Source organism: Aquarana catesbeiana, linkage group LG06 (assembly GCF_042186555.1).
Source record: "Aquarana catesbeiana isolate 2022-GZ linkage group LG06, ASM4218655v1, whole genome shotgun sequence".
In the NCBI taxonomy this organism is placed as follows: domain Eukaryota; kingdom Metazoa; phylum Chordata; class Amphibia; order Anura; family Ranidae; genus Aquarana; species Aquarana catesbeiana.
This window is the reverse complement of record NC_133329.1, coordinates 288,439,174-288,454,501: the sequence shown is the minus strand read 5'-3', so window position 1 is coordinate 288,454,501 and position 15,328 is coordinate 288,439,174. Positions and strand designations below refer to the sequence as shown.

At 46.4% G+C, this 15,328-nt stretch overlaps 1 protein-coding gene across 2 annotated transcripts in view; it reads right to left on the bottom strand.

The window, feature by feature from the left end:
* VPS8 (VPS8 subunit of CORVET complex) overlaps nucleotides 1–15,328 on the bottom strand; it is a 388,855-nt gene that overhangs the window by 279,514 nt on the left and 94,013 nt on the right. The window lies entirely within an intron of this gene.

The following is a 15,328-nucleotide window of genomic DNA, read 5'->3' as shown; positions in this document are numbered from 1 at the left end:
AAAACTGCAGATAGGCAAGGTGCATGTCTCTCTGCCCAAGCCAGAATACTGTTCACCTCCCTTTGGGCTGCGCGACTTCTGGTGCTCCCTTGGTGATTGATGCAGGCCAATGCCGTAGCGTTGACAGATTGAATCCTGACAGGCCAATCCGGTAACCTGGATGTCCTGGCCCGTAGAGCCAGACGTGCTGCCCGAATCTCTAGGATGTTGATGGGCAAGGTCCTTTTGATTTTGGACCACTTCCCTTGGACCGTAGTCTCCTCTAGGACTGCTCCCCAGCCTGTTAGACTGGCATCCGTCGTCACAATCTTCCAAATAACTGGCATAAAGGATTTTCCCTTTTGCAAATTCTTGACTACCAACCACTAACTGAGGTTCTGACAAACTCTTGGGGACAGATAAATCGGTATGTCCAAGGCTTGGACCTTCTTATTTCAAGCAGACAAGATACTGTTTTGCAATAGTCTATAATGAAATGTTGCATTGGGGACTGCTTCAAATGAAGCCACCTTCTTCCCTAATAATCTCATGCAGAGGCGGATGGAAGGGTTCTTCCTCGCCTTGACCAGCTGGAACAACTCCTTCATAGCGCTGACCTTTGATTGGGGTAAAAACACTTTTTTCTGGGCTGTGTCTATGACCAGACCCAAGTACTCCAGCCTTTTTACTGGATGTAAGGCTGATATCTTGAAGTTGAGGATCCACGCCAAGTGTTCCAGATACTTGACAGTAGACACACTCTGATTTAGGCGAGTTATTGACTGATCTATTAGTAGCAGGTCGTCTAGATATGCCATCAATGTTATACTCCAGGTCCTTTGCCTTGCCAGGAGCGGGGGTAGCACCTTTGTAAACCCCCAAGGTACAGTAGCCAACCCGAAAGGTAGGGCCACAAATTGGAAATGGTGACTCTCTACCGCAAACCGTAGGAACTTTTGGTGAGCGGGGAAAATGGGTACATACAGATATGCATCCCTTAGGGTGGAGACGACTGAGTAGATCGACTCCATTCGAAAGGAACGGATATTTAGGAACTGGTTTAGGTCCTTGAGATTTAGTATGGGTCTGACATCGCCACTCGGTTTTGGTACCGTGAAGAGATTCGAATAAAACCCCATACCCTGCTCTTCTGTGGGAATCTCTATGATTACCCCTTGAGACACCAAATGATTAAGCACCAGAAACAAAGACCTTCTTTCCGTTAGGTCTTTGGGCATGTTTGATTTTAGAAAACGGGATGGTGGAAACTCCTGAAATTCCAGTTTGTAGCTGAGAGATACTACGGAGATAACCCATCTGTCCTGGATCTCTTCCTTCCAAGTCTCTGAAAACTGCAAAAGCCTTCCCCCCCACCCGATTGTAGGCTTTTGTCCCCAGGGCTTCTTCGGCCCTTGGGTTTGACCTTGAGGTTTACCTCTAGGACTTGACAGTGAAGGCCGTCGCGACTGCCTGGAGGCTGTTGCCCCTGGTCCTGGAGAGGATGAGCGATTAAAGGGAGGACGTTTACTCTTCCTTTCAACTGGCAAAAGGGTACTTTTACCACTTGAAATCTTCTGGATGTATTTTTCCAAATCCTCCCCGAACAGCCGTTCCCCATGAAAGGGGAACCCAGTCAACAGCCTTTTGCATGGTGATTCGGCTGACCAGTGCTTTAGCCACAGACTTCTGCGCATCTGTACTAGCAAGAGAACGAGGTGCGATGCCTGATGAATAGAGTCTTTAATAGTATCAACCGCAAAACATAAGGCCCTGGGCAGATCAGCCATGTCCCGGGACTGTTGAGCAGGCACATACTTTATGACCTGCTTCATTTGGTCCTTTAAGGATTGACAAATGCGAATTGCCACCACTGCAGGTTGAGTCACCGCACCGGCCATAGCAAAGGAGATTTTAAGCAAAGACTCCAGTCTCTTATCTACTGGATCCCTAAACACCTGGACATTGTCCATTGGACAAGTTAGATTCTTATTCACGCAAGAAATAGTGGCGTCAACCACTGGCACACTCCATTTCTTGGTGAATTTTTCCTCCATAGGATAAAGTAAAGAACACTTTTTAGGAGGAAGAAAATGCTTATCTGGGTGCTCCCAATCAGCATATATAAGCTGTTCCAGTAACGGGTGGAGTGGAAAAGCATGTAAAGCCTGAGGGGGCTTTAGAGAACCCAAAGAGTGAACCAAAGTTTCGGCCACCTCGGCAGAGAGTTAGGCCACTTTCACACAAGGCGGACTCTGCTTCCACGGAGTCCGCCTCGGTCTGCCGGCTCAGCGGGAGATCTCTCCGTTGATCTCCGCTGAGCCAGCGGATGACAGGTCCCTCTCTGCTCACTGAGCGGGGAGGGGCTTGTCAAAAGTTTTCATCAGATCTCACCCGATCCGATAGCGACGGATCCGAGCGTAGAGTCATCCGTCTGCTTTTAGCAGATCAGACCTGATCGGATGTCAGCGGACATGTCTCCGCTGACATCCGTCACTCCATAGGCTAACATGGAGCGCCCTTTTAAGTCCGCCTTCAAAACTGACAGGCGGACCTGAACGGTGCGATCGTGTGAAAGGGGCCTAACTCATAGGCTGAACAAACAATCTCTGAAAAGGAATGAACCTGCAACCTTTGAGATTGTGAGGCTGAGAAAGGTTCTTCTGAGACTGTTTCCTATCCCGGTCCTCCAATGGTGATTCAACATCATCTGCCCACTGTTCCTCCATCTGGGGGTCCAGGGTGGGAGAAGGGGACCTGACACGCTTTTTTCCCCCATCCTGGGAAGATTTAGCGATTAAAGAAGCTAACCTCTCTTCTAAGTTAACCAAAGCCAAAGCAAGAACATCCTCAGTGACATATGCAGGGGCTGAGATGTTGGGAGAAGCAACAATACCTGATAGCGCCAATGGCTCATCCTGGCCAGCTGCATCAGGTCTTTCCGGAGAGGAAGGTACTGCGGATGCATGCCCAGGATCCTCAGACCCTGAAGGCGATGCTTTTGTGCTCCCTTTTGTTGCAGCTGTAGCCCCCTTGCGGGAACGCATAGTCCTAAGCACAAATGCAGAGGCACTAATATACATGCATCACCTGCTGGGCCTCAGTCCAGCAATATATATGTATATATGCTGCTATCACTTGCCCAGCCTGATGCTTAAGTAAATGTGTACTTTAGGAAGTGCCTGGATCCACCACCTTACGTGCCCCTGAAGCTCCTGTGTTCCATCGACTGTTCAGCCCAAATAGAGTGAGGCTTTTAAAATTTCCAGCCCGCTCTGTGCCTGCAGAATCCACGTGCACGTCGGCTTGTGCTTTAGCCAAGCCCCCTTTTCCCGCTGACCAATCGTATCTATGTAAGATACAAATGCGCGCGCCCACAAGACAGCTGGCGGGGGGGGGGGTGGCAGTTGAGGAAGAGGATCTGCTTAGGGGAATCACTGAGCAGATGGGCGATCCCCCTCCTATTTCCTCCTGGCTAGAGAGTGAGGAGAGGTCAGCTGAACTCATCCAGAGCCGCTACACTGAGCATCATCTTATTGTGAGGCAAGGTAAGCAAACATCAGGCATGTCTTAGACTTTCACACCCTCTAGTGGTGAAAGATAAGCAAGACACATTTACTCACATAGGAAGAAATCCATAGGCGTTCCTTAGGATTGTCTTTACTTAACTTTTCCCCACCGCAGGATACTGCTGGTGACCAGACAGACCCAATCTTCACCCATCACGGTGGGCTAAGTCATGACAGACCTTCAGGGACTGGGACTCCACTTACAGGGTCCTCTTTCCTGGACCTGTATAGCACCCTGCCAGAAAACCTTTAGGTATTCAGAAGAAAGACCAAAGTGCTGGATCCCAGGGTCCAGCTCCCCAAGGAGAAGTATTACAGGCATAACCTCGTTCTTCTGCCACGAGGCCTGGGTACCATCCCTTAACCTCTTCAAGGCGCCTTGAATGGATCCGGTTGCATAGCCCCTTGACCCAGTAAGGATCCTACAGCGGAGCTTTCTTTAGCACTTCTTTACCCATGACCAACACCTTAGACACTGGCGAAAAAACTGAGGTACTCCCTGTGTGGGAGGGGTTATATAAGGAGGGACTTCCTGTCTTGGGTGCGCTAGTGTCCATCACCTGAAGGTGGCCTATAACCCACATAGTAATTACTATGGCTGCTCTGTGTCCCGTGATGTACAATAAAGAAATTATGTCTTTATATTCTTCCCCTTCTGTCAGGGTCCTAACTAAAGGAATACAATAGTCATGGAACATCTGGCACAAGCCATTAGGGGTAATAGTTCCATTCATGGCATACAGACACCCCTCCGCTCATTGAAAAATATCATTATACGCGGATGACCTGTTACTTTATGTTACTCAGCCCCACATTAGTATCCCTTCTTTCCTGCATGAACTATATAGATTTGGTACCTTTAGCAATTTTAAACTGAATATATCAAAGACTGGGGGGGGGGGGGCGCTCGTGAACAGTGAACAAAGATGGCAGCTGGCTAGTCTCGCTCCTCCACCACTGTGCACATCAGCAAGCAGAGAAGTCTTCTGAAGCTGTGTTCCCCCTCTCCGACACCCTTACCCTCCCTACACCCAGCGGCATCACATGGATCGGCGGACCATCCGCGCTTCCACCTCCTGATCAGCGAATCAGCCCGGAGCCGCGGCCTTCCTGCCAGCCGCCACGCTGTAAGCCCTGGACTCTCTGGCGATCTGGACGTGCCCTCCAATGCTAAGAGCCTGCTAGAGGCTTCACCTGGACTCCAACAGCCAGCTCTGTGGGATGCTGATATGCTGGCAAGATTCAAAACTATGCTGCAGAGTGAACTTTCTGCAGCCACATCTAAACTGGCAGCCCACCCGACGAGGGAAATCAGAGAGCTGGGCAATTGTACTAATGTCCTGGAGGATAAGATGGATGCTGCTACTACAGTTATTGAGAACCATGAGCAAGATCTCTCTAACCTTAAAAAGGAACTAGATGCGGCTCTCTTAAAGCCGGAGGACTTTAAAAACAGGTCCTGTCGGGGTAACCTGCGTTTGCGGGGTTTGCCTGAGTCCATTGAGGATCTCACCTCTACTGCCACCGCGATCTTCCAGGAGTTGGTAAAAGCGATACCTATTGAACGCCTGGAGTTTGACCGCATACATAGGGCCCTGGGGCCGAAGAGGCCGGAAACCCCCCCCCGGGACATAATTATAAAATTTATCTTTTATCGCATAAAAGATTCACTTTTGCAGGTACCTCGAGACAAACGAGATCTCTGCTTCCAGGGCCACTCATACCAAATTTTTGCAGATCTGGTGCCCTCCACTATACAGAAACGGCGACAGATGAAGCCCTACACATCAGTCCTCTTGACCCATTGCATCAAATACCAATGGGGCTTTCCGTTCAAGCTCAACTTCACTCGCCAAGGCCAGAGCCACAGTTTACAATCCGGAGGAGGCCAAGTCAACTCTGGAGGCGTTACACCTTTATCCCCACAGAATGCCACCAGCAGTCCAGTGTGGCCCTCTGGTGTTCAACCTCCTTCAACTCAACTGGGTTACATCTGGGAGAAGGTTGGAAGCCGCAAGCGCTCCCCTCCCTCGTACACCCCGCAATCAGGATCCTCATGCTCCGACCCAGGATGCGATGAACTGAACGGGTAAGCTCTGTTTTTTCATCGCTTTAAACGGCTTGGCCGCCTGGTCAAAATCCTCTTAACTCTGCAGATGTGATGGCCTTGACGGCCTGTTGTTGGATGTCAAGTACCTTGGTTTAGCCTCACGTTTTTGCGGCTATTTAAATTTCACCTGCAGGGCGTGAGCTGTGGCGGACAGTGCCACCCTCTCAGAAGCTGCTCCCCATCAAGCTGTTGGATTTTCCCTGTTTGAGATCTGAACTATACTTTATCTGACTGGATTGGACTGCCTCTCCTTCCTACCATTTTTCAATCCCCATGGTTTTGTTGGGTTTTCTTTTTGCCTGTGGTGGGCTCCCCTCTTGCCCCTCCAGTTTGTGTGACTCCTTTACTCCTCCAACCGTGAGTTCCACCACTTCACCTTACCTATCCCCTGGTGATTGATGGACACCTCCTTAGGTGTACTAACCTCTTCTTATGGGACTAAGTTGTTATACCTGTGATGCTCCCACACAGCTAGGTTGTCATACCGTACTCATATGCCTAGATTATGATGCTGAACTGTGATTTTAGTGATATTGCCTACTTGCCCTGTGGTTTTTTTCTCTCCTCTTCCCTATCCCTCCCTTCTCCCCCTCCCTCCCTCTCTCCCTCCCTTCCTTCACCCCCATCCCCTACTTCGCCCTTGACTGTCCCGATGGCTGCCTATCTCCCTCCTAGAAGTTTTATTGCATTTTATAACGCAGCCATGTGCCCAGTGGTAGAGCCACCCCCCACGTGCTCATTTTTCAATACCGTTGCCCACCCTTTTCTGTGCATTATGGGTCTGAGACCTCTGAAGATTTATTCCCAGAACATCCATGGTTTCAACTCACCTGCTAAATGGTCCAAGGTGTTTCATCATCTGAAATCACAAGCCGTGCATATAGTCTGCCTGCAGGAGACGATATTTTCTCAGTCCTCCGCTCCCCAATACCTCTCCCCTAATTACCCAACCTTTTTCTCTGCTTCTGCCCCTGAGAAACATAGGGGAGTGCTGATTGCATTTAGGCGTGACCTACCATTATTATTATACAGGATTTATATAGCTCAGTTTACATAGCGCTTTACAACTTGAGGGTAGACAGTACAAATACAATACACTTTAATACAGTAGGAATCAGAGGGCCCTGCTCCTTAGAGCTTACAATCTAAGAGGGAAGGTCAAGACATAATAACTGTGGGTGTATTATTATACAGGATTTATATAGCACCAATAGTTTACGTAGCGCTTTACAACTTGAGGGTAGACAGTACAAATACAATACACTTTAATACAGTAGGAATCAGAGGGCCCTGCTCCTTAGAGCTTACAATCTAAGAGGGAAGGTCAAGAGATAATAACTGTGGGTGTATTATTATACAGGATTTATATAGCGCCAATAGTTTACGTAGCGCTTTACAACTTGAGGGTAGACAGTACAAATATAATACACTTTAATAAAGTAGGAATCCGATTCAACTGCTCTCGTGAAATTGCTGCCCCCACGGGAAGATATTTACTTTTGCTAGGTACCATTGGGGACCAGGAGGTGACATTGGTGGGGTATTATGGTTCAAATAAGTTTCAACATAGTTTTTTTTTTTCTCATTTACTGCAAGTCATCTCACAACATCCGCAGGGCATTCTTCTCCTTATGGGGGACTCCAAAATGACACTTAATTCCTCCCTTGACAGGTGCTCTCTGAGTGGGGTGGCCCCCTCCTCTGACACTCTTTCAGAAACGCACATGTGCTCTATTCTGCAGAATTATGGTCTAGTGGATGTCTGGAAGGAACTTCACCCTGGCTCACAGGAATATACCTTTTACTCTAACCCACACCAGAGCTCCTGTAGAAATCGACCACAAATTCAGTCACGTTCAACATCTACCATTGCTAGATAGGATCACCATCCCAACCTCCGCCTGGCCAGACCATGACCCATTGGTCCTGCTGTTGAACCTTGTGGACCTCCTCAACCTATCACTGGAGACTGAATGAGTCCCTAATCACCACCCAGGCCTCCCATGTCCAGATACAGTCACATATTCATTCCTATTTTTCCGAGAACCTGGGTTCAGTGACTTCTGTTCTATCCTTATGGGAGGCTCATAAGGCCACTATACGGGGTCACCTGATCCAGATTGCCAGCTCCAGGAAACGTGCCAGGGAGAAGAGAGTACAGGAGCTGACTTCACACCTGGCTCAGGCAGATGCAGCATGGAAGGCAAGGCCAACCTTTGCCAACTGTAAGGCCTGCGATACCCTGGCCACTGAGCTTGACACTGAACAGGCTGAGCCAGGCACAGATTTTACATGAGTGCTAACAAACCTGGACCCATGCTGGCCGGAAACTTAACTCAATAGGCCGTGCACACAAACCCGTACAGCTACATACCAGGGGTGGCGGCCTCACCTCCAACCCGATGAAGATTACAGCAAAAAGTTTGCAACCTTCCTGTCCACTCTATACGGGAAACCAAATTTGTTTGACTTGAAGCTTGCTGAGAACTTCTTTCGGCATCTCCATTTCCCCTTTTTTATCCACGGCTGCTCAAGATGCTTTTAAAGTGGATGTTTCAGAGGAGGAAATTGGCCAAGCTATTAAGGTGCTAAAGCCCTCCAAGGCCCCTGGCCCGGATGGGTTTTCAGGCATTTACTACAAGAAATTTGCCACCCTTCTGGCCCCCCATCTTGCTACATATTTTAACTCATTGAAACAGGGTTCTCAGCCTTCCCCCAAATTCCTTAAAGCCTATATTACTATGATTCCTAAAACTTAAGATGAGGCCACTGAGCCGCAGGCATTTAGACCCATCTGTTTGCTGAATGTGGATCCGAAGATTCTGGAGAAGGTTCTGAGCACCCGTATCAATAAATATCTTCAAACCCTCATTACACAGAGACCAGGTCTTCGTCCCAGGCCGGCAGGCGGGGGACAACATCCACAAGGTTATCCATCTCATCCACATCTTACATCAGCATAAGATACCAGGCTTTTTATAGTCCCTCGACATATATAATGCATTTGATTCGATCTCCTGGGACTACTTGGAATTTGTGCTCACGCTGTGGGGCTTCAGGGGTGACTTCCTGGCTTGGATTAAAGCCCTATACTTGTCCCCCACAGCTTCCGTTAAGTACACTGGGTTTTTTCCTCGCCTTTCCAAGCTACAAGGCAGGGCTGTTCACTGTCCCCAGCTCTTTTTATCCTTGCGCTGGAGCCGCTAGCCATAGCCCTCCGTAACAACCCTGACATTTCTGGCGTTCCGTATGCAGGCAACCATTATAAGGCAAATTTTTATGCGGACGATGCTCTCCTGGTACTTACCAATCCAATTATCTCTCTTCCCAACCTCCAGGTAACGTTGGATCAGTTTTTGGCCATCTGAGGCCTCCATATAAATCTCGCCAAAACTGCTGAACATTACTCTTCCTGATGCCTTGGTCACACATCTACAGACAATTCTCCTATCACTGGGCACCCCACTCTATAGATTAACTGGGGATTAAACTTACTTCCTCTTACTCCACCTTGTTCTCAGCCAACTACTATCCCCTGCTGCATTCCTTGACCTCACTTCTCCATTCCTGGCAATTCCCTTCTCTCTCCTGGATAGACCGGATCCATGCTGTCAAAATGACAATCCTGGCTAAAGTCCTCAACTTCTTTCGGACCCTGCCCATACATGTTTCTTCCTTTTTTCTACGCCTATTGCAGAACAGAATCCTTCTCTTTATCTGGGCTCATAAGCGGCCCAGAGTCCCCAGATCGACCCTTTACACCCATAGTTTACAGGGTGGCCTGGGAGCTCCCAACTTGGTCAGGTATTATTGGGCAGCTCAAATCTCTCAACTATCCATGTATGTTACATGCCACCTCTGACATCCCATTGTGGGTGCTTTTGGAACTACCTAATTGTGCCCAGATTTCTTTACAAGCATTGCTCGGTCTTCTCCATAAACAACGCCCGTTAACACTAAGCCCTTTATTGCTGCACAGCCTGAAGCTGTGGGATTCAGTTCAATATTCCGGAAACTTAATGTCCCCTTTCTTACCTCTTTTACCAATCACTACTAATCCCCTTTTTCTGCCAGGACTGGCACAACCTCGTTCCTTCTCCTGGTGGGTCTCCCACGACTTTACGGGGGTACATCACTTCTTAACTGCGCGCTCGTTTCTGTTGTGCGAATCCCTTCAGGAGACGTGCGAGATCCCCAGGCAGGAGTACTTTCATTATCTGCAATTACGAAATTGGATTACATCTCTTCGTTGGCATTCCACCTTTCCTTTTTGCAAGACGTTTTTTAGGCATACTTGTCTACACTCCCCAGGGTCCCCTGGTCTCATCTCTTTACGCCACTCTTAATGGTAGATCGTCCTTTTTAAAACTTTCCTATGTGACACAACGGGAGCAAGATCTTGGCTCGAGTATTGAGAGGGGAGGACTGGAGCAAAGCCTGGACAACAATAGCAAAATGTTCATTCAACACTGCCACCCTCAAGGCTGCTTATAAAATGCTCCTGCGGTGGTACTGTGTCCTAGCTTGGCTTGTCCACACTTATCCTGGAAGCAGCGATGGATGTTTTTGGAATTGTGGTTAGTGTGGGGACATCCTACATACAGTGGGGACGGAAAGTATTCAGAACACCTTAAATTTTTCACTCTTTGTTATATTGCAGCCATTTGCTAAAATCATTTAAGTTCATTTTTTTCCTCATTAATGTACCCACAGCACCCCACATTGACAGAAAAACACAGAATTGTTGATATTTTTGCAGATTTAATAAAAAAAGAAAAACTGAAATATCACATGGTCCTAAGTATTCAGACCCTTTGCTCAGTATTTAGTAGAAGCACCCTTTTGATCAAATACAGAAATGAGTCTTTTTGGGAAAGATGCAACAAGTTTTTCACACCTGGATTTGGGGATCCTCTGCCATTCCTCCTTGCAGATCCTCTCCAGTTCTGTCAGGTTGGATGGTAAACGTTGGTGGACAGCCATTTTTAGGTCTCTCCAGAGATGCTCAATTGGGTTTAAGTCAGGGCTCTGGCTGGGCCATTCAAGAACAGTCACATAGTTGTTGTGAAGCCACTCCTTCGTTAATTTAGCTGTGTGCTTAGGGTCATTGTCTTGTTGGAAGGTAAACCTTCGGCCCAGTCTGAGGTCCTGAGCACTCTGGAGAAGGTTTTCATCCAGGATATCCCTGTACTTGGCCGCATTCATCTTTCCCTCGATTGCAATCAGTTGTCCTATCCCTTCAGCTGAAAAACACCCCCACAGCATGATGCTGCCAGCACCATGCTTCACTGTTGGGACTGTATTGGACAGGTGATGAGCAGTGCCTGGTTTTCTCCACACATACCACTTAGAATTAAGGCCAAAAAGTTCTATCTTGGTCTCATCAGACCAAAGAATCTTATTTCTCACCATCTTGGAGTCCTTCAGGTGTTTTTTAGCAAACTCCATGCAGACTTTCATGTGTCTTACACTAAGGAGAGGTTTCCGTCAGGCCACTCTGCCATAAAGCCTCGACTGGTGGCGGGCTGCAGTGATGGTTGACTTTCTACAACTTTCTCTCATCTCCCAACTGCATCTCTGGAGCTCAGCCACAGTGATCTTTGGGTTATTTACCTCTCTCACCAAGGCTCTTCTGCCCCGATAGCTCAGTTTGGCCGGACGGCCAGCTCTAGGAAGGGTTCTGGTCGTCCCAAACATCTTCCATTTAAGGATTATGGAGGCCACTGTGCTCTTAGGAACCTTAAATGCAGCAGAAATTTTTTGTAACCTTGGCCAGATCTGTGCCTTGCCACAATTCTGTCTCTGAGGTCTTCAGGCATTTCCTTTGACCTCATGATTCTCATTTGCTCTGACATGCACTGTGAGCTGTAATGTCTTATATAGACAGGTGTGTGGCTTTCCTAATTAAGTCCAATCAGTATAATCAAACACAGTTGGACTCAAATGAAGGTGTAGAACCATCTCAAGGATGATCAGAAGAAATGGACAGCACCTGAGTTAAATATATGAGTGTCACAGCAAAGGGTCTGAATACTTAGGACCATGTGATATTTCAGTTTTTCATTTTTAATAAATCTGCAAAAATGTCAACAATTCTGTGTTTTTCTGTCAATATGGGGTGCTGTGTGTGCATTAATGAGGAAAAAAAATGAACTTAAATGATTTTAGCAAATGGCTGCAATATAAAAAAAGAGTGAAAAATGTAAGGGGGTCTGAATACTTTCCGTCCCCACTGTATATGGTGGTCCTGCCCACATTTGATTGACTTCTGGTCCAGAGTTTTGGCCTATTGCAGACTTTATTTCATGTGACGGTCCGAAAGGATGCCTGGCTGGCTCTCTTGCATTGCCCTATACCGGGCCTTTTTGCACCCCAGCAGAAATTGGCCTCATACCTTTTTATTTCTGCCAAGCAGCCCATGCCTGGAAGACCCCACCTTCTTACCTTCCAAGGGGTGAAAATCAGAACGACCGCTCTGATGGTTAATGAGCAGACGTCCAGTATATTGATGGACTCGTATGCAAAATTCTTGAAAATCTGGGAACCGTGGATAAGTTATTCTTTCCCGTCCCTGCCCCCGACTAGCTATGGTCGACTTTAAAGCTTGCTTGCATGGGTCCCGCATCCGTGGTGTCCACCCTCTCCTGGGACCGCTCTCCTTTTCTCTTTTCTTTCTCTTTCCTTTCTTCACTTCCTCCGTTTCCTCCTTTTTTGCCTTCATTCTTGATATGAAGGCTATCAATACAGATTGCTGTTCTCCAAGGAGTAGAGTATTATAGCCTGTAATATTTAGCTGTTTCTCTGTTTCTTCACATGCTTGTCTGTGATTTCTCTACCCCCCCCCCCCCCCAAGGTTGTATCCACTGCTCAATCAAATTTCTCCTGGGATTTCACGCGCTCTATCAGATCTTTACTTCTTTAACTATAGCGCGTTACTAACTAAACAAAGGAGGTCTCTAGAAACCTGGTACCACTTGCAAATTCCCTGGTTTGGGCACATTAATATTTTAAAGATGGATATTCTCCCCAAATTATCATATCTTTTCCAAGCCATTCCTATTAACCTAACAGCAGCATTTTTTTGTACCTTACGCTCCCTCACGCTACAGTTTCTATGGCAACAGTGATTATCTAGACTGAAACACAAACTTCTGTGTACCCCTAAATTAGAAGGAGGTACTGGATTACCCGATTTTGAAATATACAATGCCGCAGCCTTATTTTCTCAACTGTTGGAATTATTTCATCATCCATTAACAAAATCCTCTTCAGAGGTTGAGCAGGATATGTCCCCAGTGGACTTGCGGTACTACTATGGGGATATGGTGCTACGTTTTGTTCCATGTTGTCGCTCTCTATTGTCTATTGCGGCCCTATCCATCTGGTTCCGTCGTGTGCCTTACTCACTCTCAACGGAACCCAGCATCTTGATCTCCTTATTTGATAACCCAGCTTTACCGAAGAGTAACGGAACTTCTGTGTTTAGCACATACGTACGGATTTCGTGGCCTGCGGCCCGCTCGTTTGTGCATCCATCATTAGGACTCTTTCGTACCCAGGCTGATGGTAACAGAGCTCTTCAGGACTGGTTGACAACCTTAAGCTTGAATAAGCCACTGCATGAGTCAGGAAAAGCGCATAGGCCCTTAACGGCATATGAAGGATTGTGTACTCTCTCGAAAGTACCCCGCCATACACTGCCTCTAATTAATAAAGAGATAATTTCTCATACTCATTGTGAGCTCCCCACATACATTAGACTGTGGTCCAGGGACTTGGAGATGGAGATACCCCTAGAGGATTGGCATATGTCATTCCTGTTCACTCATAAATCCTTGATGATCTGTTATACGCAGGAGAAAAACTTCAAGTTGCTTTCCCGGTGGCACAAAGACCCAGTTTCTTTAAACTGGATCTTTCCTGATACACCTGACGGCGCTGTCATGGAGCGAGAGGTACCCATTTGCACATATGGTGGGGATGTGACCATATCCGCCCCTTCTGGAAACATATCTTCCAAATATATAAAAAAATCTATGACAAGTCGCTCGTCCCTTCACCTAAGACTGCTCTTTTATCTACCCTACCAGGATCTGTCAAGTCGCAGAAATCTAGTCTCCTTAGATTTTTTCTTTCAGCAGCATGTCAGCTTATCTCCAGATTCTGGAAGGCTGACACTACCCCTCCCTTGAATCTATGAGTGGACCTCATCAATGATACCATGCTCATGGAAGTGATGCAAGCTAGAGAATTGGACAAATGGGAAAAACATAAAAAGCTGTGGTATATTTGGATTCATTACTCAAACTCAGATAAGTTTCAAAAAAGATTTTTTTTCTAGATAAGAGGTTTTGCTTGTTTTGATCATAAGGTGGAAGATGGACCTTTGGGGATTGTTTAAGCCTTATAGCTTGTACCGTGTCGACCTACTTGATTTCTTTATCTATCTCTCTTTTTCTGTTTGTTCCCATTTCTTTTGCTCCATCCTTTTTCTTTTTTCCTGATTTTAATACCATACCCGAGGTAATGTTTGATATGATTCAGTGATACATTTAGCATATATGGTGTCTATGACTCTATTGTTTTTTGGGTTCTATTATGTACAGAATAAGTTTACCCCTCCCTATTTCCTCTTTTTTGTACCATATGTTTTGATTATATTGATATTATAGTCAGAAAATATTAACAAAAATACATTCAACCTAAATGTTGTGCAGCAAACTTTAAGACTAGCTTCAACATGCTTTTTCTTCAGCAATGGAGTCTTGCGTGGTGAGCGTGCATACAGGCCATGGCAGTTGAGTGCATTACTTATTGTTTTCTTTGAAACACTTGTACCTGCTAATTCCAGGTCTTTCTGAAGCTTTCCACAAGTGGTCCTTGGCTCTTGGACAACTCTTCTGATCATTCTTTTCACTCCTCTGTCAGGAATCTTGCGAGGAGCACCTGGTCGTGGCCAGTTTGTAGTGAAATTATATTCTTTCCACTTCTGGATTATGTCCCAACAGTAATCACTGGAACATTGAGAAGTTTAGAAATCCTTCTGTAACCAATGCCATCAGTATGTTTTGCAACAATAAGGTTGTGAAGGTCTTGAGAGAACACTTTGCTTTTACCCATCATGAGATGTTTCTTGTGCGACACTTTGGTAAAGAGACACCTTTTTAAAGGCTATCAGTTAAGACTGAACCAGCTGAAATTAATTTGCACTGACAAGGGGCAGGATTGCTTTCTAATTATTGATATATTTCAGCTGGTGTCTTGGCTTTCCATGCCTTTTTGCACCTCTACTTCTTCATATGTTCAATACTTTTTCCCTGTGTCATTCCATTTTGTTGCAATTAACTAAATTTCTTAACTTATTTTTTTGTGGTGTGTATGGATTACATGGGTTGTTACTAACATGTGGTGAAAATGTCATGTCAATAGCACCTTTAGTGATATATTTACTTAGAAAAATGGTAACATGTTCAATACTTATTTTACCCACTGTATGTGTCCTGCACTCCGATTCTGTGCAAAAGCTTTCTGTACAAACAACCGTCACTACTGTTTGCTCTCCCTGTCCAAGGTGACCAGTTGGGTGTCTGCTCCCCTGTAGTTTAAGTAGATTTGCAGTCTCCAGCCTTTCCCAGCCACTACATGGTCCCATAATGTGAGTGACAGCAGATTC